Below are 22,227 nucleotides of genomic sequence, written 5' to 3'. Positions count from 1 at the left end.
AATAGGGCTGTTTCCATTCCACAGATTTCTTCCACCTGCCAACACAGAGAATAATTGGGATTCAAGACACAGAGTAACCCATAGTCATGGAGAAAGTGGGTAAAACTGACCCAGCTAAATCCTAAACATGTCATTTTTGCAAAAATAATGAGGTTTCAGCTGTCGCGTTTGAAATCTGTAGCACATTTAAATGAGTATCCTGTTGTTATCAACAGCAGGGCTTATAGAAGAGAACACATCTGATTTTCTTTTTTTTTTTTTTTGCTGATGAACAAATGGTAAACACCCCCACACACAACCCAAGTGAAAATGCCAGTGAAAATGTCATTTTCACTCAATATGGAAAACAAAGAACCAATCACGACTTCAATGCATAAGACTGTTGCAGTGTCGACAAAGGTGTATATGAAAAAAAAGAGTGAGTGACAAAGCTCTGTGGTTGACAATCAGTCTCTATACTAATAACATAAAAAGCAGCGACCTATCCCAGCTGTCACAGGGCGAGCGCACAAATTATATAGAAGTAGAAGATTTTCGTTTTCGCTTCACAGTGACAACCTACTCAACTCATGCTACGACTGCCCTTCGTACCAGTCTGACCTCTACAAGCAAATGCTGTACTGGAGCTGCGTCAAAGCCCATTCAGATGAAAAACAAAGATCAGACAGGTGTTGGCTAGGTAAAGCTTTCCTAAGATGATTTCCCGTGAGATTCATGCATATTTAATGACGCTGCCGCCCCCCTGAGAGCACTCCGGGCAGGTAAAGTGGCGTGCGACTTCTGAGATTTCACTCTGAGACCAAAGCAGCTCTCAATGCTGCCTCAGTGCTTTCAGAAGAGCAAATATCTGCACAGTCTTACCCACGAGTGGGGAAAAAAAGTTACACAAAGAGTTCTCTTTGCTTATTCGTCTGGTAGGATTGAGTACGGGAAAAGAATAAGGGGTTGTGAAGTACTATCTGCACACAATACACTTGGTATACTTTAATTTTTGGTAAACCGGAGGAACTTCCAAGCATGCAGCTGGCATTTCACCCCCATATTAACATTTTATTAATTCCATTTTAATTAAAAACATTTTAAGACAGAGAGAATATGAAGTTGATCACATGTAAGAATGGCATAAATTCAAAATGAAGAACATGCAAGTGAGTTTATGCGATGAAGATTCATCTTAACAGTGCCAAAGGAACACCACTCCTGAAATGTTACCCAGTATGAGTCAGGCAAGAAGCTGTCATTACATCCCCGGTAGCAGCAGCTGCATACTGGCACTTGCTCCTGGAGTAGGCTGGCTGCAGATACATCCTCATTAGACTAGGGACATAAACACATGCAGCAAGTGTTGTTTGAGTGCACTCGACAGCCCAAAGGTCAGTTGTGTGCACCATCAATGTCAAAATACATCAGGATCAGTGGGTGTGCAGAGCTGTCTCGAGGAGGCTTTCCCTGAGTGATACAGATGGCTGTCGAGGGGGGAGGGGGGGGGGGGGGTACGCTGACAGGATTCTTTTACTTCTGACCTGTGGTAACACCAGTACCACCCTCACAGTTACTTCTCACAAAAACCAGAAAAAAAACGCACTGTAAGGCTGTTGTAGGAAAAGTGCAGCTTGTCTTGTATGGCAAAGTGGCGCCAAATCTTGGCATCCACTTGCCAAGATTTCCCAGCCTATTTTAGCGTGCTGAAATCCCGAACCCCGCTGAACTCTAGTTAATCATGGATCAATAATGGATAGGAGGCATATTGCGGCTCATTCTGCCCCAGAATGCTCATCTCTAAAGGAGCAGCAGCAGCAGCAGCAGCAGCAGCAGCAGCAGCATGACTTCAGTGGAGCACAAATTAAACTGGGGCCATTAAACAGAGATGAAAGAGGAATTTAAAAGTATGGATAAAAATGGAAACTAAAGTAGGGAGTGGAACTGAGTAAGACGCAGGTGCTGACAGGAATATTAAAGTCCAGCGTAATTTATACAGACGTATATAATGGACATGGAAGAAGCTTGATAGCACGTGAATGAAACTATATCTGACAGACACAACAGAAAAAATGTCTTGCAGTAATTTGATTCAATGGCTATAAAAAGGTATTTGTTATTCATTTAAAGTTTTTTTTTAATCATAAGCTTCATGTTCTCAATAATTGATTAAAGAGCTATTTTGAGCATTTTTTGAGAGAACAACACACACTCTGTATCTGTAATCCATACATATTTATTCTAAGCAGGTTCTTGGGCATTCAAAGTGAATCAAATAACAAATAAAAAAAATATATTCGAAGAACTCAGAAAGAATACTAAAAAAATTGTGGTGCTTAGAGTAGTGTGCTGATGTACTTCAGTGGTGGTGTTATAGGGACACATCAAAATATAATGCAATGTTCTTCCTGTGCACAACAAAGCCAGGAAAAAAACACAAAAAAATACAAAAAAATACAAAAAAGAAGCAGAAAGGTTCAGTGCAGAGTTTTAGATTTAGCACGATAGAGCTATGGAGTCTGCTGTTTAGTACACACGGACAAAAAGACAAACAGGCCCCATCAAAGGCAATGTCATGGTGATGTGATAGTACTGTATTAGTAAATACAGGAAACGATAACAGAAAACATTCTGCATTTTAAAAATCATAAAAAAGGCCTTTAGTTTTAGAGGAAGAATCGCAACCTCCTGAGATCTTGTTTGGGATGCATTTTTAATTTCTCCAAGCTATCTGGGATTAGCTAGACCTGATTATTATAAAAATGAAAGATCATCTCTGAACCGAAAGTAATTTTAAAAAGGCATCACTTCTTAGGTTGACAGCAAGTTTTTGTGCTTTTTTTTTTGTCACCATTGCAACTGTGGAATTAAAGAAATTATTTTATGGCTACGATATATTCTGCATCATTAATGATATAATCTATAGTATTGATACTGCATTAAGATGTTTATTAAAACCTGCTGACTTTACATTAACCTTTTATTACAGGTACAGCTAAGACCATTTTATACACATTGCATGTTTGTGCTCATTCAGTGTTGATGCTCAGTCTATTAAAGAAGGTTTTAAGCTTTGTGAAGCGCGATGTCTTCACAATCTATTGTGTAGGTGACTTGGATCTATAGAAGGTTAAAAGTGCATATACACGCTTACAAAACACATATAGTGCATATAATCTAGAAACAGGCTTGAGTGAAGGCCTGAATGTATTCAGCTTCTTGTTGTAACCTGTGGCACTTGAGTTTGCTTAGCAACAGAAGACAGAAGATGGGTCAAAAAGAAGAAAAGTCCACGGGTATCTCCAGGGCCTGAAATCATCGCCATATTTGGGAAAAGATGTTAGAAAGAGGAACTTCTGTGTCTGACCTTAGCTCTCAAAATTGTCTCATTGTCTGTACAAGATGCAAATGATGTTCTTAGAAATACAAAAATATGTTATAGAACGCCAGAAGGGGCGTTTAACCCTGATGATATATAAACCATTCTCTGTGTATTTTTGGCAGAAGTCCGCAGATGTGATGCTGTGTACTTCTTCCCGCACGTGTGTTCTTAATAAACTCTTTATCTGATTGCACTCTACTGGGCCTCCATTGGTTTGTTTTTGTGCCACTTGTTGAATTTGGGACACAACTTACGATGAAACGCTTTATTAAGCAGAATGAAGCAGAAAGTACAGAAAAACCTAAATGGAATGTTCCCATAAGAGGACACGGGGTCTCAAGAGGTTAAACCACAAATTCATGCTACACCACAAAGAGATAAAGACATTTTTGTTGCATCGTTCCTTTTTTGGATGTGAAAATAAACCAGAAAAAACTTGTAGCAAAGTAACAGACGCAGATGTAGCCTTGTTCGGTTTAAAGACATTCACGGTAGGTCAAGAAAGTGCTAACAAAGAGCTCGAAAGCTACAAAAAACTGTTATGGAATGTGACATAACAGTTCCACGGGAGTATAAACGATATATTTTATTTTTTATTCTTTTGGAAAACATTTCCTCTGTGCACAAAAATCTAATAATTTTCTGTAAGCTTGAAACAGCTTATACGTAGTAAATATCAGTATACTCATGCTGCACACTCGGAGAGAGAGTGAGAGCATGTTTAATACAATCACAACTCTAACATTTTAACGCTCCGTTTTGACCACACTCATTTTAGCAAATTTAATAGTTCACAGACAAAAACAATAAACCAAGCACTCATGGTAACCTCATTTTATAGATAGATCAGAATCAGATGGCACTCCAGGATATGTCAGAGAGTCGGGTTATTAAAAATGCATGGCGACGGGTAAATTATTGTTGAAATTAGTTTGGATTATGCGGCTATCCATCCAAAACTGACATGAGATATGTTCCTAAAAACAAAAACAGCCTCTTAGAGTGTACAAGAAAAATCAGGGGACTGATTTCATGCTGTACAAACCCTGAATACTTGTATGAGAATTTCATAGCAATCAATCCAGTTGTTCAGTGACCATCAGATCCACCAACCAACTGAAGCTGCCGACCCCTGAAGTGCTGTTCAATGAATATTGTCAAAGAAATGTAACCTCCTAAACCCATACTACATAAAGAAACGGGTAGTTCCAGCCTCAGCCGTTGACAGTGAACAGACAACTGGCTTTTAATTGCCTGTAATTAGCCTCAGTGACACAATTCCAGCCCACTGCTTCTCCCTGATTGCAGGCTGCTGAAAAGGACATTTCACTTTCAGACGGAGCTCATCTTGTTTGAAAGTGGACAAACTGAATTCACTTATCAAGACATTCGTGTGTGGGAGTTGGATATTGTTGTAGGTGCTTGAGGGTGGGCTAGACAATAGGGAAAAGCAAAACAATATATTGCTGTGAGCCGGGCAAAAAGTGGTTCAGAGCAAAGGCTAACGCACTGAGCAGTAAATAAGTAAAGATGGACCAGGTCCCAGTACAACAATGGGACTGACTAATGCTGTTGGGATGTAGACGCCGTGCTTGTGTGACAGGGGGTGGTGGTGGTGGTGAAGCGGTGCTTTTGTATTGGATGAAGGCTCTTACTGTCTCTTGACTTCTCTGATTTATTCTCACAAAGTAACAGCCTTGATTTCTCTCCATTATTCCTCTGTGGTTCAGGAGCATCAAGAATAACATTGTTTTACATCTTTTTACTGCTAATATATGAACATATTTCCCATCATGAAGCCGCCACAGTCAAGAGAGTCAGTCGGATTATGGAGGACATGTAACATCAATCTCTGATTGTTACAGTCACAGAGTGAGGATGAAAACAGCAGAATCAAAATGTCATTCTCCTATTTGGCAGCATCTTCCTTATGAGTCTGTTCAAAATATCTCAGTGCTTGTTGTTGTCCGTCTATTTTAACTCTGCTAAAAGTCACCACTTAATTTAATACCTTGCCTCATATGAGCCGGGGTGTATTTATGATTAGCATTACACTGCCTGATCCCTGCAAGACTTTAAAGATTATAAACGAGTGTATCACATTTAATGTCTCTTTAATTACTCTATATTCTAGAGCATTTTAATTTATAGGTTCATATTCATCTTTACTACTTTCTCATCCCCCCTGTGTCATTTTGAGCCTCTCAACATTTTAGAGCAGCAGCCAGGAATTGTGGGTAGGGTGAGTGGAGGGGATAAAACGCCTCAAAGGGCCCCAGCCACATTCGTTAGTCAGATGTTGAAGTTACGTGCCACTCGTCTACGGGGGCCATTAAGGGGCTCTCGGTCAACTTCGTGCTATGAGCGATGGGAACATTAACGCATAATGTTCGGCTGAAGTTAGAGCAGAGAGAGGCCTGCGCACTTCTGTGCCGCAACCTGGACGTGATTATAAGCAATATTCAAATCAACCTCACATCTTTGGTTTGTTGAGCAAGTCAAATGGGTGAGGTGTTGAGCCATGATACACGAGTGCTGTTTCCACTCGTTACTAATTAACCAATCAGATCCTGACTTAAGCCCCAGGCTATTGTATGTAATTTCTACTGGGGAAAGAAAAAAGAAATCCTAAATTTAGTCAGTAACAGCTGCAGAACTGCAAGGTGAAAGTGAACAACCTCTGGGCATTGCAGATGAGAGAAACTTGGGAGAACTTTGAAATAAAATAAGTCTCCGTTTGCTTATTATCAGTTGTGTGTGACTTGAAAAACTCAGTCAAAAGCTGAAAATTTAATTTCCACATGATCAAAACTGGTAAAAAGGAGACTGAACAACAATCAGGAGTGACTAGTGAGTGACACTGAAGTTATGCTCTAAAGATTCTCACCCGCAACTCAACCAAATTTGATGCAGAGAACATGAAGCACTACTAATCTCAAATCCACTTTGTTCCTATAGTTAGCCCCCTCTGTGTTTGTGCCATGCTTGGTGATCTTAGCAAGTGGTGCCAGATGCATTTTAGAGCAAACAAGGGCTGGAACCCCGAACGTGGGTTTCTAGGAAGGAAGACGGCAATAAGCAGCCATTACTGGGAATAAGAGCTGGTTTCTGAGACAAAAACCTGTTACAAAGCAAACAACAACCAAATCAAAAATCAAATAAAAACAATAATACTTACAGAATAAAAAGTAATAATAATTATAAAAATATAAAAAATGCTGTCAAACTAACCAATCTTTGACATTATTAATGGTGTTTTCTATCCATTGTTTAACAAAATATGTTTGCAACAAGGTGGAGAGAGTTTCTGAAACCCTAACAAAAAAGTATGTCAAATATTCCGAAAGACCAATCACATTGAACAGATACCGAAAGTGAATAAGATGAATTAAAAATTAATTAATAAATAATCTCCAAAGTCTAACATCTGCTATCAGCTTTAAGGGTCATAATGGCAACTTACAGAACACACGCGGCACGTGGATATTGCAGTATTATTAAATATGTCTTATTAACGCCATATCAATTCTTACTTTTTAATTATCAAAATGATCAACACGAGTACCTGTGTATTGGATCACTGTCTTAAACAGCTGCCTCCTGCAAAATAGTAACAAAAACAATTAATAGAAAAGTAACAGAACAACTCTTAAACTTGCGTCTATGGTGAAAAAAAAGAATTTTACTTTCTTATTCTTATCTTTTCATCTGTTTTCTCACCACTTGGTCATATTACACATATACTCTTAAATAACAGTAAAAATGAAAAAAAAAATCAATTAAAATTAATCAAATTAAATCAAAAGCATAAACAGAAAAATAAAACTAAGATGAGCCTGTAGAGAGTCTGTGTGCATTTATGGTCCTGATTCTGACTGCAAGAGCTACCAGACATGACAGGCATTAAAAAAGTAATCTAGTCCCAGCAAGAAGTAACCCAGTACTGCATCATTTTAAACTAAAAATGTAATTGCTAGCAAATGATGACATAACAAACCAACCAAAAAATAACCACAGCGCTCAAAAACAAACCTGATGTAGTCGGTAAAACGTCAGTTTAATTTTTAAGCTAATGAAAAAATTGCTTCATGGTGAATAAATAATAAAAATGGCCCCTGTGTACTTGAACTTATTGCTCATATTTGTTGTGGAAGAGTCAAAAAGTCCAAACTCACAGTGAAAGGCTATTAGCAGCTGCTATTAGTGGCCAACATTAGCATAGACAAAATAGAAACAGAAGGTTTAATGAGATATAGTCAGTATAGCTGTGAATAGTAAAGAAGACCTCCAAACATGCGCGGTTAGTACAACATCTTGCTGGGTTTTTTTATTTCATGATATTGAAATTCCACAGAGTGTAAAAAAGCCTCAATAACAATATTCAGCACTGCCATTCAAAAGGGAGAACATACCATACATTGAGATAAATATCTCTAGGAGTGGACTTCTGAAGACACAGTACAGAGTACAGTACTCCACATGAATGAGTATCCCTGTAATTTTTCACCTCAGTTGACTCCTGCCATTTCTCCACTCTGCTTCTCCACCATGTCCTACAGACATTAGTGTTCCCCCCGGATCCATAACCTTTTCTTAAAGGTTGTCACATTAATCACGCTGCTGATTTCACTCGTCAGTCTCCCTCTGTATCTGTTGTGTTTATCTCTAGTTATGCTGTGCATTGTCTCTCTTCGCTGCCACCCGCTTGCAGCACATACAAACAGCCATCACTCACCTTTCTCGCTCTTTGTCTTGCAGCTATTTTCCGAAGACTCATCAGTCAGGTAAATCATGACACTGATAAAAGCTGATGACAGTCATGGCAACACAGCGCTAGTCTAATTCTGTCTCAAAAAACAATTTCAGCATGGTAAATGGATCTATCTAAAAAACTAAAACATACATCAAGCTGAATTTCTACGAACATTATTGCTAAGGATTGTCTTATTGCATTGGAGTCACACTGGGTTAAATATGTACACTTGGGTTTTAAGGGGTATTTATTATTTTCTTCTTTTTTTTGGGTTGTATGGAAGCCCCAAACGCAATTTCATTGTTCTTGACAATGACAATAAATAAATAAATACTAAATACTAATACTAAGCTGAGAAGATTTTTTTTTAAAATGAAGGAAAATGAAAGGTGTTACAGAAGATGGTTATACCTTTCTATGATGCTGTTTCATAAACAGTGTTTTCAGATGACTAACTTGCAACAACAAATACAGTAAAAATTCCCTGAATTTCAACATGATGAACTTTGAAAGCCCAAAAGGTTGTACCTGTAACACTTTCTTGTTGTGCAAATACCTGTCGTCACACAGCAGAGGATAATCTGAGATTAGTTTAAATTATGTTAATTAAGCTTAAGGACCTTCATACAAAAATAGGGACAACACAATTTGTGATTTTGAGGAAAATTATTATTATGTTGTTGTAAATAATTCATTACATTCTCCAACTGAACTGAAAAATGTGTAGACAATACAGCAAATTAACATTTTTTTTTGTACACCATAGCCTACATCTGTTGCCTGATGCCTTATACTCTTAATTTTGGTGACCCTCAATAGCAGTGCTGAGTATACATGTGCCCACTAGCAATCATTTTCAAAAAAGAAGGGTATGTAGAGCAAAATTGGTTATTTAACATTTGTCCAGCCCTGAACTAAAGTCTGGCTATTACATCAATGTCATAGCGTATATCTTCGTCAATTGTTTTACATAGTATGGTTCAACACAGAATGAATTTGAATTACTGATTCTTAAAAATAAGCATGGAAAACATTTTTTCCCATCCATAAGTCAAAAGTTCAGTTTCTTATCTCAAATTTCCAACTTACTAAAATCTTACTTTGACGTAATCCCTTGAAATTTCTACTTATATCTTCTGATTTTGTTTCTTTTTCAGTGGTGGAAACACACTTACGAAAGCCATTATTTTAACACCACAGCAGAAACAATTAATGGCTATAGTGGGGCTGAATCCTGTGCACATGTCTAACAAGTTCAGAGAGGTAGCTCCTGGTGTTTTCCCTCAGCATGTCAACAGCAGGCTGAGCGCTAATGTGGCTCCAGCAGCAAGGGCAAAGGAAGCAGGACGGCTATGCCCAACTTTTATTTTTAATCACAATTTGCTGTACGTACTATGAACTATTCTCATTCACTCTGAGATGGAGCAGCTGAAGAGTAAAAGGTGAATTCTTCTTGTTTTTCACCAAGAAAAACATTTATACAATAGCTGTTCCCTTCCTGATTTCTTAGTTGTTTCTGCATTTGTCACACATTAATGTTTCAGATCACCAAACTACTTTTAATTTCACACAAAAAGTAATTACAAAATGCAGTTTTGTAGCTTAAAAGTCATTGACCTTAACCGTTGTTAAATCATTAACTGTGATTGGCCACATTTTTATTAAGCAGAGGTCCGTTTCACTCGTCACACCCACGCCTGTTTACTAGGCTAAAAGATCTCAAAAAGCAACACATCATGCCACAATCTAAAGAAACTTAAAGGCAGATAAAAAACAAAGTCACTGACATCTATCAGTCTGGAAAGGGTTAGAGATCCTTGTGTAAGCCTTTGGGAACTGAGCGAACTGCAGTTAGAGCCATTATCCACAAATGGAGAAAACTTGGAATGGTGGTGACCCCGTACAGGATCGGCCAGAGCGCATCGACAGCTCATCCAGGACGCCAGAGAAGACCCCAGAACAACATAAAATAAAATTCAGACTTCACTTGCCTCACTTAAGGTCAGTGTTCATGATTCAACATTAAAAAAGAAACTGGGCAAAAACGCCATCCACATGAGAGTCCAAGGACAAAACCACTGCTGACCAAAAAGAACACAAAGTCTCGTCTCACGCTGAAATTTTTGGAAGATTTGGTCTAAATCTGGTGTAAAACTAAGACAGCATTTCATAAAAATCAGCTGTGAAGCGTTTGCTTTAAATTACCAAGACAGCGGGGACTTAGGCAGTAAAGCACGTTTCTTTTAATTACACGCTAAGCACGACAATCCCTGTTTCCAGTATTTACAGATCGTGACTTTGAATTTGTTTTTTTAACTAGAAAATGAAATGACACCAGAGCCCCGGTACAGCAGTGGCACTGCCCTCAGCTAAACTACCTCAGGTAGACCCACACAAATAAGGATACAGTCATCTATGACAACTCCTCATTCAGTGTGTATTAAATTATAGTAATAACAACTACACACGAGCAGAGGCTTCCAAAGAAAAAGGATGGTGTAAATGAAAAACTCTTTAACACTTTGAATAATACAGCAGATGTAACTCACCTGAAATGCTTCATGATTATGCCAAAATTTATAAAAAGCCTGCCCAAGCGGTGTATGATCATCTCTAAACATATATTTCTGTATCTGTTAAACTAGTGGTAGTTTGTCTTAGACTGAACAGGAAACGCAGGAGCAGTCGGAGCAGAGAAAACAATCAGATCAAAGCTCTCAGAGGAAGTTTGAATTTACAGCCTCCTGTGGATAAAAAAAGAAAGAAATAACCTTGAAAGTAATCTGTTACCTACCGGAAGCTGCAGCCCTTTATTGTATTTTCTTTATCAGCCTGTCCACTGTAGTGCCAAAGGACAAATGATGCTGGACTCTGATGCTTATCTCACTTAGATTGGAGAACATTTAAAAAAAAAAAAAGCCTCCACTTGGGGCTCACTCTTTGAACATTCAAGCAAACTAAACAATGTATATTGTTACTGCAGCAGTGATATCAATTCATAAACCTCGCAGTACACTTTGTATAATAAGAATTTGCTTACCATCAACAGAAGCATGTCCTAATGGAAAATGCATGTTAAAGAGAAACATCACAGCATTTCTGGTAAGTGTGAAGAGCTCCTATCTCTGATCCTGTTCATACGTAAGCTCAAACATGGCTGAGTTTGTGTCAGATTAACTTGATAAAAATCGTGTCATATAAACAAGCGATGAAGGTGAAAATTCATGCCACCAGCAGCTGAGAAGAAAAGGGTATCAAAACTGTTAATTATAATTTAATGCTTTCATGTATTGCATTGCACTCTGCTGTGTGAATGAAAGAACACCAACGCCCATGAAATCTGCATAAAAATTTGTTATATTAGTATCAACAGACTTTGAGACTGCAAGACACTCAATTAGTAACTACTCAGTATACTTAAATAATATCCCTTATTTATATACTCAGTGTTAAATATAAATACTGTATGTGATAAAGCCAATGAAGACACAATATCTTGAATTTTAATATTAAAAAACTTCACATTCAGCAGAAGAAATTGTCGACGTTGTTATTATGGTCCTACATGAAATCCTGTAATGGTCATACATGTCGAATTTATTCATAAATATATACAATTTTAATATATTCAGTTTTAATTGTATGGAGGTAAAGACCCTACGATAATACAGAGAAATCCCCAACAACAACTAACTCCTTAAGGAGTAGACTTTTACCATGACGATGTAGGATGGAGTGCAGGTCCTTTATTTCAGCAGCAGTCAGGCTGTACAGTACCCACCCAGGATAAATGCTGTTTAAAAATACATGTATATTATTATTGCTCCCACTGTACTCTATGTATATATAAGGAAAAATCTCAGTGTGTGTTTTGGCTTTTTTGTACACACAAGTTATTTATATTTTTTTCTATTTCTAGTTTTTCTAATATATCTCTAATTCACTTTCTTTCTTGTGTTGCTATAACAAGTGAATTTCCTCTGTGTGGGATTAAATAAAGTCTATGTCTGTCAAACAATCCAATGATCTCCGATGAGTAAGATAAGATAAGAGATAAGATAAGATAGAACTTTATTAATCCCTCGGGTGGGTTCCTCTGGGAAATTCGATTTCCAAAAAAGCACAGCACCGACAGAAGTTACAGAGTTATACACACACACATATATATAATACAGAGACAATATAAATAAAATATACAAAGGGGATAAATAGAATAAATAGGAATAAAAAATAAAAATACAAGTGAATTGCACATTTCAAGTATTGAGGTCTATTGCACTGTTGACTATTTACAAAAAGTATTGCACAAGGTATTGCACAGTGAGGTGAAGAGGCACTACAGCTTAGTTGTTCCCCCCTCCTTTGTCCTCCTGTTTCCCCTCCCTCTCCCCTCCAGAGAGGAGTTAAACAGTCTGATGGCGTGTGGGACAAAGGAGTTTTTAAGTCTGTTAGTTCTTGTCTTTGGGAGAAGCAACCTGTCACTGAACAGACTCTTCTGGTTGTTAATGGCCGTGTGCAGAGGATGCCTGGCATTGTCCATAATGTCCATCAGTTTCTTTAATGTCCTTTTCTCTGCCACTGTCACCAGAGTGTCCAGCTTCATGCCGACCACAGAGCTAGCCCTCCTGATCAGTTTCTCCAGCCTGGATGAGTCCTTCTTTGCTGTGCTGCTCCCCCAGCACACCACAGCATAGAAAAGTACTCCAGCAACCACCGACTGGTAAAACACTTGGCAGTAAGCACTTGGCAACAGTGGGAAGTAAAAACTCTATTTTAAAAGAAGAAACCTCCATGGGAATCAGACTCAGGGAGGGTCAGCCATCATCACTGAGTGATAGTATAGTATTATATAAGAAGCCCAAGTTCTTCATGTGCACTTATTTACAAATCAGTGCTCGTTATCCATCACCGGCACCTGCCTGATTTTGTTTAAACACTTATTGCACACTTTCTGTAAACCCAATACACTTCATTTCACTTCTCAAATATCACTGTGTGTGTCTCCTATATGATATATTTAACTGACATTTTCATTGTAACAACCAACGATTTATACAGGAAAATAATGACGACTAACAAGGTTGCCCAAACTTTTGCATCCCACTGTAGATGAGAACCGGAAGGAGCACGTTTGGAGGAGTGGCCCTGACCCTGAAATTCTGATACTTAGTCTCCAATTATGCAATCAAAGTAATGTGATGCTATCCTCATAAGATTTTTCTTTTTACTGCACTACAAACATCTTAAAGGTCTTAAAAAGGAATATTTCATGCATACCAAATACAATACTATTCCCTTAAAAAGGGAAGGGGCCTATTTCTAGTTTTTCGCAGAGCTAGAGAGCACCACACTGACTGAAACTTGTCATGGCAGTGTGAGTGGAAATGGGCCAAAGGTCATCAATCTGCACTCGAGGGGCATTCAAATCGACTGCCAGAGACTGTTCGTAAACAGATGAGAGGTTATGCCCTCTCCCACCTCACCACAGACAGCCACCTGTTATCATGTGACAGAAGTTCACCCATGCTCTGTGTCACAGGATGCACTGAGCCAACCTGTGGCAACTACCTAAGGACCATCATAAGAAAAAGACTTTGTGTTTTCAGATGAAGAAACCCGTTTAACCTCAGCACTGATGTGGCGTAAAGAGTAGAAGACAGTGAGCTGATTTGAGAAAATGTATTGCGAGCAATAAATAACTGATATCTTGTGCTGTAACTGTCACAAACCTGCTGTGCGTGAAGATGTTTCAGATATCGCTTGCTCCAAAGGAATTATCTTCTGCAGGATACAGATGTCTAGATATTCTGGATCAAAAGGCCACAGCGACGTAGATATTTCTCAAGTCTGTCTGCTGCAATGACTCGACTTGAAAATGTGTTTAATTTCTGAGATTTTAGTCCTTTTTTCACCCCTCTTTTTGCTGTTATGCATTTACGTTTTGTTCATTACATTTTAAACATTTTCCAGCAGAGAGTAGTGCTCAGACTCATCACATGGTCATCAGCGTGCAACCTAATGCTACAGGCTGTGGCAGACAATGTGCCAAGGAACATTTAGTCGTCTACTTGACATTCATAGTCTGCAAGGTTTTCATTTGCACAAAACTCACTGCGTATGAAGGCAATTTAACTCTCTCATTAAAAAGACATAAACGCCTCAGAACTTAATGGCATCTCGCATTAAAAAGAGTGAGGCTTTAGAGTTTTGAGATTACATCTTGAGATTGTCACGCACATAAAAGCACGGGGGCTGGTATCAGCTCGGCGTTGACTCTCGTCACAGTTTGGAGGAAAATAGTCAACGGCGCGAACACACCGTCGTTCAGCTATTTATCAGCGAAGTCCTGCATCGTTCAGACAAGACTTTGCTGCAAGAGATCATTTTCATGCAAAGATTATTATCTCAGTTGTGCTGAGAGGATGCGTGTCATGTCTGTGTTTCAAGACAGTTTCTACAGAGAGAGCAAAGAGCAGCAAGAAGTTAACCCATTAGCGATTGTGATCTTAATTAAGCACAAACCAGCACGTTCCCTTTAGTTATCTGCACCGTTCCTTATGAAATGTATTACAGGGAGATAATGCGGTGCGGAGCAGGCAAGCGTACAATCAAATTCATTTGATTGTACGGTAATTCATCTTGATTCGTCTATCTTTTACAGACGTCATGTGTTTAACCTTGTGAAAAAGAGAGCCAGACAGCGTCACCGTACAGCATTGGCAAAGAGAGCTTAAAGGGATATTACTTCTCTAGGTAAAGACTTCCTCCATCCCTGAGGTCTTCAGTTTTAGCAGTCATGAAAATTTATATCTATAACCAGGGGTAAGGTGATGCAGAGTGATGAGAACACTCCTTTATCGAGCCACTTTATGAACTGTGATATTACGCATCCTCCTGACAATAAAGACATTCTCGGTAGGCCGTAATAAACAGGAGCACAAAGCGTGCTTTCAGCATCAGTGCTGTAGTGTTTCAGTTGTATGCTTGTTTAGTGGCTTTAGATGAGGATTACACGGGGAGCTCTTGTCTTTACCATTTCTCTGGTAAGCAGATGTCCTTGGCCTGTGAGAGTGAGGGCGTTATTCAGCCTGCACGGTCTCTGCAGTGCATCTGTTCATCTCTGGGCTGTCCTGTTTCTCGCACACGAGATGAGAACGAGACTGGAGACATGCATTATTTGTAACTGATACCATTCCTTAATGGTGTCTGTGCTCCCCCTGGCAGCCCGTAATGGACCGTTTTTGAGGTTCTGTGCATCTTGTTCAGCTTTTTGATGGTGACGGAATGGGAACAGGGGGTGTCACCTGGGAAGAAACAAGAAGAACGATGGGACCTTTCATTTACTTGTCAGGAAGCTGGCATTGCCAGCGCTTGACATGGTGTGCATTCAGAGAGTGCTTGTATAAGCAGTGGCAGACACAACAAGGGTAAGAAAATTGCCCTTGAAAAGAAAAATAATGCAATTCTTCATTTTATAATGCAGAAAAGAAAGATTTGAAAAATGTAACATATTTAAGGGAAGAATTGATACCTCGTGCAAACCTTTTTGGAGATTTCTCATCTGCTTAACTGCAACACCCGACTTTGTTGTTAGGCAACTCATCGTGTAAACATAGAAAATACACAGATTGTTTGATTTTTATTAGTTTAGGCAGACTTTGTTTGTCTCGAAATGTGAGATAGATAACGATAAGGCTACATTTTTGAGTAATCATTAATCTTGGTAATTGTTACTGGAGAAAAAAACATACACATGCTGTGCTGAAAACTAGCAAAGAATGAAGAAAGAAAACAATGCTTTGCAGATTGTGGGCCTCCAGTTTTCACTTATAAAAAGTGATATTTGATGAAAGCCGATGAAGAGCAGTGGTGCTTGAAATGTCACAATTTCTTTTGCAATAAATAAGTGAAAACTGGAGCTTTGCGATGCGCAGCACGTTTATTTATTTGTATTTCTTTTCTCTTTTTTAAAAAAAATCTTGGAATAAAAAGAAGACATATCAGTTTAGATAAGTGATTCCAAACTGTCCACAACACCAGTATTAAAACTCAATGCTAAATCAGTGGAATATTCTTCTTGCTGCCCTTTCAATGCCTTTCTGAAGATATCAAACTGAGGAACAAATCTTAGGTAGCTTCCTGCCATAACAGGTAAAAATGTCACTGGCAGGTAAAATCAGCACACAGCTGAATATGAAATACACCTCAAGCTGGGTCGTCACAGGCTTCCCTGCCTTACGTGTTCTTTGTGGTGCTCATGCACCCCACAGTCACTGACACAAAGGTTCCTGATTCACAAACACAAAACGTGTCCTTGCTGCAATAAGCAGCAGCTGCAGCGGCGTATAGAAGCCCAGGAAGATCTTTACCATGTGCACAACCTAAACCGCAAGCTTACAGGGATGCAAACCCTTTGCTTAAGATGCAGCTAAGGTATGGTACCACTCACGCAAATCTGAATTGCTGCGTATCTTTAATGAGATCTGTCATCTCATTTCAGCTCATGGGAAAGTGGCAGTTCGACCTCCTCTGTTTGTAAGGCAGCAGAGAAGAAAGATTAAAGTGGCAGTTAAGTAGTGCTTATACAGAAACACAACTGTGGCACACTTAGAATAGATCCCATATGCTTTTTTCCCCAAATGACAACTTCTGGGTTAGGTTTTAGTTATGTTGAGTGTTAGAGTGAGTGGGGGGAAACTGTGATAAGAGACAATTCATGCAGACGAGACAACAATGCCCAAAATATGATTAGACAAACTATAGGTTGAACAGGAAGTGTGAATGCCCTTTTACATTTGTAAGCAGCTCCCTGCTGCCCTAACTGCTCTTGTATAATGTGAGACCAATTAGACATCGTAATATGACAGCACAGCTTCAGTTACCATGATAATGGAAATCCTCCTGTCTAATTATGCTCTCCTTTTAATCTTTCTCTTTCAAAGATCTTTCCAAGAGACAGTGGAGGAGGAGACAAGGCGTGTACTCACATGGTTTCTGAATTAATAATACAGCCGGAGGAGAGATGCAACTACACAGGCTGGCAGAGGAAACCACAGTCCGTGTCACATCACATAACACAGTGCTGAAGACACTGAGAGCTTTGCATGCTGCCATGAGCCTTACATGAGCTTCTCCGATTTCACACACACACACACACGCAGCATTTTATCTGCTTAGTCCCCTACTGGATGCATTTAATGTACCAACAATACTAACTTTTCAGTAATAGTTTGATTCTTTATCCTTTCCTTGTGGAATTTCATTATCTTCAAGACCATGACTGCGACCATCATCATCACTGTTGAAGTAATGTCGTCTCCCTCAGGGTGATGAGTGGGGGATTATTAATGGCAGCAGCAGCTGTCCACAGGTATTAAGATACAAATACAATCGAGTGATATTGCCCCTCGGTAGATTGCTGTTACGACAGTTTTCAGCCGCTCAAAAATCATTAAATTACATGAATTGCCGTGAAATTCAGCGCAAACGTACGTTCGTCTCCCCTGCAGCTCATGTCCACACTGACTCTAATAACATGAACCCCTGATTTTCCCATCTGGTGCCATCATCAGGGCACATTTAAAGATGGAGTAAGCCATTCTAATCCAATACACCATCAATTCATCCACCCCTCAATCCATTTTCTTCCGCTTATTTGAAGTCAGGCCTCGGTGGCAGCAGGCTAATCCTATACACTTTTTGTCAAATTCAGCAAATTTCTTCTCACAGTCCACTTGCTGGCCGTGCTATGTCTGTGCTGACAAAAAAAAAAAGTAGAAATAAATAAATAAAAGTGGGAGTCGTCCCCCCCCCCCCAGCAACTGGCTCAGACTGCTCCACACAACACTCACACAGATATTCTATCTAGTCAGCAACAGGGTGTGTTTGTGAGAGATGAGGCCATAGGGAGAATTTAGGCACTGAAAAAATAATCGTATCATCATATTTCATAATATATATTTATAATATAAGCAGCTTTGGAGGAGTCATGTAAGAATTAATGTAATACAATCTGTCAAGATGATGCGATGGTTGCCTTAGGATAGCAGCTTAGCACAAAGAGAAAGCATTTAGCCCGCCTCTTGCCATAAGTAAAGGAAAGAAATCTTTCTTTCAGCTTGACTACGGCTCATAAAGAATGAGTCCCTATTAGCATCTTTTTTTGGCTCAGCATCAGCATCTTCTTTTTTCATTCTTAGAAATGAAACTTCAAAAACTTCACAGTAAAGAATAACTGAACTACAGACAGGAGGCCCGATACACCATCAGAGCTGCTTTAATTCATTGTAGCATCAATTCAACAAGATGCTGGAAACACTGCTTAGAGATTTTGGTCTATATTGACATATAGCGTCACCAGTGTTGGGCTAGTTACTGTGAAAAAGTAATTAGTTATAGTTACTTCTTCAAAAAAGTAACTGAGTTAGTAACTGAGTTCCAAGATTCTAAAAGTAATTAATTACTTGAAAAGTAACTATTGCGTTGCCCAGATTATAATTGGCCATTTTTAACTACTTTTAACCACATTTTACCTTTAAAAACTATTTACTTTGCCTTGTTTGGTATCATTCTTTTCAGCACATCCTCACGTTTCTGAATTTACAGTTATGTTTTCATTTTGACATGCTGTATTAACACAATTGATCTAAAATCAGAAAAAAACATAAAATCCAAGAAGAGTGGAAGTTATATTTTTTACTGTAACAACCACAAACATGTTTAATGAATCATATTTCATAAATCTAATTCAAATATAAATTGTCAATTTTAAAATCCTATGCACAAGTTTTGCACACAACAAAGTTATTTCCAGGTTTTGTGCCAAAAACTCATCGTCGGGCAGAAAGTGATTGCCGTCCGCGGGAGCGCGCACAGCTGCTTAAAGCCAGATTACTTACAGCTACTTCCGTGCAACTGATATAAAGTGCGGTAAGCTGAACACAGCTTCAACTATCTGTTTGTTGAAAAAAAGTAACGCGACCGCACCGCATTTTCTTGTTAGTAACGGTGTTACGACCCGGCTCAAAAGCCGCAACATAAAAAAAAGGAGATGAATAACAGAGTGTGGGTGAGAAGAGGTTTCATCCTAAAATGGAAAACCAGGTTGGCTAAAATGGCTGGTGCCACCAAGGCAAAGACTAGTGCACTGCCGGAAAGCTTGCCTCAGGTATGCTTTTATCCACACCTGACTAGGTGTGGCCAAAATTAGCACCAGCTGAAAACACTGAGACGATTAAAAGCTGCAGAGGGACGTAACAAACGGTAATGGCGTTGTAACGATAGAAAGAGTAATTAGTTAGATTACTCGTTACTGAAAAGTCGTTAGTAACGCCGTTACTTGTAACGCCGTTGTTACGTCCCTCTGCAGCTTCTAATCGTCTCAGTGTTTTCAGCTGGTGCTAATTGGCCACACCTAGTCAGGTGTGGATAAAAGCATACCTGAGGCAAGCATTCCGGCAGTGCACTAGTCTTTGCCTTGGTGGCACCAGCCATTCTAGCCAACCTGGTTTTCCATTTTAGGATGAAACCTCTTCTCACCCACACTCTGTTATTCATCTCCTTCTTTTATGTTGCGGCTTTTGAGCCGGGTCGTAACAGCCGTTATTCCCATCACTGAGCGTCACACAGTTACTGCCGGTTTGCACATCATTGATGGAAATTTCCCATCCCACCACATTCCAAAGGAGCTCTGTTGGATTGAGATCAGGTGACTACGATCGTGGCTCAAGAGTTAGGAGTTCGCCTTGTAATCGGAAGGTTGCTGGTTCGAGCCCCGGCTCGGACAGTCTCGGTCGTTGTGTCCTTGGGCAAGACACTTCACCTGTTGCCTACTGGTGGTGGTCAGAGGGCCCGGTGGCGCCAGTGTCCGGCAGCCTCGCCTCTGTCAGTGCGCCCCAGGGTGGCTGTGGTTACAATGTAGCTTGCCATCACCAGTGTGCGAATGGGTGGATGACTGGATATGTAAAGCGCTTTGGGGTCCTTAGGGACTAGTAAAGCGCTATATAAATACAGGCCATTTTACTACGGAGGCCATATTAGTACAGTGAACTCAGATTTGAGACATGTTGAGTTATCCTGTTGGAAGCAGCCAGTAATGAGTACACTGTGTTCATTAAGCGGTGGACACGGTCAGCAGCAATCAGGTAGGCTGTGGCATTTAAGCAACACACGGTCTTGATACTAAGGTGCATAAAATGTACCAAGACAATATTCATCACATCATTATGCCGCCAACAGCCTGAGCCATTGACTCAAGGTAGGATGGATCCATACCTTCATGTTGTTTAAATCCAGATTCTGACTCTGCCACCTGAATGTCGCAGGGGAAACTTTGTGTTTTCAGTCTTCTGTTGTTCCATTTTGGAGAGCCCATGGAAACTCTAACTTCAGTTCCCTGTGCTTAGCTGAAAGGAGTGCCACCTGGTGTGGTCTTCTGCTGCTGTAGTCTGTCTCCTTTGTTGTGCATTCAGAGATACCTTGATTGCTATGAGTGGTTATTTTAGTTACTGCTGCCAAATTCTCCATTGACTTCTGGCATCAACAAGATATTTTCAGCCAGAGAACCACTGCTCGCTGGATTTTTATATAGTTTATGAAATACTCAAACCATCCCACCTGGCATCAACAAAGGTGCCACATTACATGTAAATTATATTACAAGTTATTGTTAAATATAAATACAAACAGAATTCCAAGATATTTTTTAAGTAACTCAACAATAGGTTTGTGTGTCAACTGTAACTGTACACCTGTAATAACTTCAAGAAAACATAAAACGATCAGGTATGGTCTATTACAATCACTTCAATTATCTGGAGTGCCGTTTCTGTTCCTGCCTGTTGAAGCAGTTATACGTTATAATCATGAATATATTTAATCAAGAACAATGGTGCTGGAATAGATTTTATGACCGTATAATTTTACCCCGAGAGACGGGTTGGTTTGCAACACTTGGCTTTATTTAAACTGTATCGGCCAAGAGCTTTCAGCCTCTGTGGAACGGAGACTGTCATCAGCCTAATAAGCATTTTCATGTTATTCTCACAAATACCATTATGCTGTGGCCAATGAAACGTGTTCTTTTAATAATTACTTTTATGTAGCGCTTCAATATTATGTGGCTTTAACAATGATACATTAAAGTTTTAATTTCCTTTAATTCTCATTTTTAATGGGCTGGGCAACGTTGGGCAGATTGATAGAAAATTGATTAAGAAGCATTAAGCATTAAGAAGCCTGAAAATGATGAGGCTCAAATTTTCCTTGATTTCTCCTCTCATCCAATCAGGTGGAGCTGTACGCTTTGCAGTGTAATGTCGACAGTTCCCGTATAAATAAGCTGAGAGAAAGTTGTGTGTTGTAGATGAGCCTGATTATCTAACTTTGTGAAGCTCATTTTAGTCTCCGCTTGCAACAGCAGATCAAGCCAGCAGCGTTGGAAAGGTTTTAACCATGGCTCTAATCCCTGCCCTGCTGAGAGTCAGCAGAATTGGAAGGGAGTGTGTGTGTGTGTGTGTGTGTGTGTGTTTGTTTGTTAATGTGAGACTGAGGAAATGGTAGGGCTAAACAGTGAAAGCTATTTGAGAGAAAAAAGGAGGAGAAATTAATAAATGTAATGAGGATATATGATGAACAGAAGTAGTTCTGTGGTTAATTAAACATATAGAATTGGAACTATTAGCGACTTTTCTTCATGGAAAAAAAAAGATTTACCACATATTTTCGGAATTAATTAGCAGATTAAAGTGTGCTCCGCATAATAGTGAAAAATCCTAGAGGTTGGAGGTTGGGGGAGTCACTCTCTGAGGTGAAAGCGATACAGAAAGGTAAGGCACTTATGCCACAAAAGGGCTCTTTAGAGGTTGAGAACTGTTCCCATGCAGAAGCCCTTGAAGCCGACATTACTGTGGTGGAGGACCACGGTGGTCCCAAGCCATATTAATTAGTGCTTCTGGCTGCAGCGCCTGTAATGAAGCTGGAGTTTTTGGAGCTGAGGCAATGCAAGTGCAAGAGAGAGACCTTCCTGTCATCTGCAATCGCTGCTGAGGGGGAAACATGCTGTCCGTAGATGCCTCTGCAAGCGTCAGAAGCACATGTGAGAAACCGCTTCGCC

At 39.5% G+C, this 22,227-nt stretch overlaps 1 protein-coding gene across 1 annotated transcript in view; it reads right to left on the bottom strand.

Moving 5' to 3' along the window:
* hs6st3b (heparan sulfate 6-O-sulfotransferase 3b) overlaps nt 1–22,227 on the bottom strand; it is a 92,275-nt gene that overhangs the window by 5,946 nt on the left and 64,102 nt on the right. The gene's annotated exons all lie outside the window — the stretch shown is intronic.

This window comes from Mchenga conophoros, linkage group LG16, assembly GCF_057382185.1.
Source record: "Mchenga conophoros isolate Kocher_MC1m ecotype Shallow Benthic linkage group LG16, M_conophoros_male_GT1.1, whole genome shotgun sequence".
Taxonomy (NCBI): Eukaryota; Metazoa; Chordata; class Actinopteri; order Cichliformes; family Cichlidae; genus Mchenga; species Mchenga conophoros.
Note: the sequence above shows the minus strand (reverse complement) of the source record. Positions and strands in the feature narration are given on the sequence as shown.